Genomic DNA, 2,963 nt, shown 5'->3' with positions numbered 1-2,963 from the left:
ATTGCCACTTCTAGCCTTTAATCTGGGAAGTAACTTAGCTCTTTTTTTTGTCTATGAGTAGATGGCCTTATTTATTGACAGTTAATTTCCCTAACAAAGCTGAAGAAAACAAGTATATTCAGGTATGCAATAAATATAATTGTAATAGTATAGCTCAACATGGGAAAAGAAATAAGAAGCCAAGATTTGATTTTCATCCTTATCACTATTTCTAGGGTCCCTCTAACTTGATGTAAACTTCTTACAATTTTCAAGGAAATTCCTATTCCACTCCTATTTTATCATAAATAAATTGAATAGTTTTTCTGTTTGTATGATAAAACAGGAAAGACTCTTACATTTAGAATGGGAAAGTCACTGCATTTGTGATCAATGTCACACAAAATCACATTCCCATCAGAAAACACAAACATCAACATCACAAAACTAAAAATACACAAGAGATCAATACCATTTAATAAATATGCAACCTACTTCAGTCTCCCCGCAAAAGGACCAATACTTCAAAAAACCATAAAAAAAACCCCTGTCCATTTCCAAGTAACCCAAATAGAAGAGACAGCAAGATGCTATGTGTGCTATTTTACCCCCTCCCCTGGCCCTTCACTACTTAGAAAACTGCCTGCTCTCCACAGACTGAAAATGGGCCTCATTTCTTCTAGGGTAGCAACAAATTCACTGACAACCTTGTGCAATATCCCCTGTTTCTCAGAGACCCTGAGTCTACATCTAGTTCTGCTTCCAAAGCCTCTTCAAATAGTTCTGGGTAAGACTTGGGATCTCTTTCATTAAGATGGGCCATATGAACTAGGAGTTTCATCTTGCTGGTTTCAGCATGGGTGCTTGGACCCCATAGGAGCTCATAGAAAGCAGGATCACTGTTGGGAATCTGCCAGTAAATCAGGAACTCTTCCCGTACTAAATCCTCAGTGATGAATTTCCAGCCTTCCTCAAAATGAATATGCTCAGAGTGAGCTAACATGTCCCATCTTTTCACTTTTTCAATTAGGTCCTCCTCACTGATATGGTTGCCCTCTATGAAGATTAGAGACAGGACGAATATAATGATGTCGATTTTGAGAGTGATTCATTCATCATTGTCATCTACTATCCCATTGTACGTAAGACCCAAAATGGGTATTAGCTGATATGTGTTGCCAGCGTGATTCAGTTTCCTGATTTTAATGCCAAAGCCCAGATGTATGGACTCACAGAGTTTCCAAAAGTTCAGAGCGAAGTCCTTATGGTAATCATGGGGCAGAACATGCAGCATTTCTTTCATGGTGACCTGCTCCTTCTTTTGATACTTGTGCAGCAGAAATGACACTAACTTGCATAACTTGGCATTTAGAAGCACATTTTGCAGAATGTGAGAGAAGCGTGTGTCCTGTGAGGAGCTTGAACCCTCACCGGATTGACTCCTTTGACTGGAAGCCATGAGGACAGCAAGAACTCTATGACTCAGAAGCCTTCAAATCTCCACTGCTGGAAAGTTGAGTGCTGAGCAATAGCAATTCAGCTGCTCCAAGACTCCAGACCCAGATTTTGAAAAATCACAACTGAGAATTCTCCACTGTACAGTTCAAGGCTAGCAACAGAGGCAGGAATGGGTTATTTTCAAAGTCTCAACCTGGAATGTGGCCTTCTATCTCACCCTGAGCTGTAATTAGCTTTTATACAAAGTTCTGAGGATTCTACTCAATGACTGATGTGTTATGATATCATTCTATTTTGGCTGGTTGGAACATGAACTGTTCTTACCTTTGTAGGAAGGATTTTCAATCCATTTTCTAGGATATTCCCCAGCTTTTGTGGGTTGCTTCTTGTGTCTGTAGCGATATATATTCAGCCAAAGACTCAAGGAACCTCTCTGCAGATCTCCAGAGCTCTTTAATTTCTTGTTTATAAATTGATTTTTTTATTTGTAAGTTTTTGCAATATTTAGTGATTACATTCTTCATGGAGGAGTTTGTACATATGTATAGGATATTTTAATTCTTTTCTTTTTTCAACCCCTTCTTCTTCCTTCCTTCCCCCTTCCTCTACTTCTTGGTCCTTTTCCATTTTACAAAAGATCTATCTTCTTATTTCTTATTATCTATTTTTTAGTTTGCTCTTTATTCATATTTTATGTTTCTCACATAAGAGAAACTATGCAAAATCTTAGCTTGTATGCCTGATTTATTTCACTTAATATTATGGCCTCAAGGTGCATCTGTTTTCTCTTCTCATCTAGGTGAGCCTGCAAGGCTCTACATTTTTTTCTCTTTGATTTATAGCCTGCAAAATGCCTCCAATGATAATTTAGCATTTATAGTATGTGATTTGTCCATGCTGCCTATGGTTTTTTAATAATTGTTTTACAATTCCTACATTAGGCTTTATCCAAAGTTATTTAATCTTAAAAGTCTCAAATGGATCTTTGCTATTCATTCAATCATTTATTGCTTAGTCACCACTGGTGGACTGTGTGTTGGAAATTATGTGAGTCACTGGGGAATCATGATGAGTGAGAGACAGTCAGTATTCTGGAGAGCTACCTGAGTATGTGGGAAATAAGCTTTAAAATGACTATTGGGCCATAGGACTAAAATATGTACATTTGCTATTATGAAAAGATGAATGACTTGTCATGGGAAAAGAGAGAAAGACAGAATTAATCATAACTAGGATAGACTAGGATCAGGGAAGAGTGGATAAAGAGGATTTTACATTGGAGGTGATTAAATGTGGCAGACTTCAGCAATCTGTTCTACAAAAACAATCAGCAGGAAACAATTTTCTGGCATGTGAGTTATCACTCTGTTGAAATTCTTAAGCATTTAAAAGTTATATAGTTATAATATTAGGACTTATCTTCTCTGTATCCTTAAATATTGGAGCACAAAAACTGTTGGAAGGTGAATTATTATAATAAATTACTGTTGAATACTATCTGATAATTTTGCTTGGTTACCCTTTGT

At 37.0% G+C, this 2,963-nt stretch overlaps 1 pseudogene; it reads right to left on the bottom strand.

Moving 5' to 3' along the window:
• Window positions 1–658: 658 nt before the first annotated feature.
• Window positions 659–2,146, bottom strand: LOC147827885 (melanoma-associated antigen 10-like; annotated as a pseudogene).
• Between the last annotated feature and the right edge of the window lie 817 nt (window positions 2,147–2,963).

Source organism: Heterocephalus glaber, unplaced genomic scaffold (genome assembly GCF_053883595.1).
Source record: "Heterocephalus glaber isolate CG9 unplaced genomic scaffold, H.glaber_assembly_v1.0 deba00001429, whole genome shotgun sequence".
Taxonomy (NCBI): Eukaryota; Metazoa; Chordata; class Mammalia; order Rodentia; family Bathyergidae; genus Heterocephalus; species Heterocephalus glaber.
Note: the sequence above shows the minus strand (reverse complement) of the source record. Positions and strands in the feature narration are given on the sequence as shown.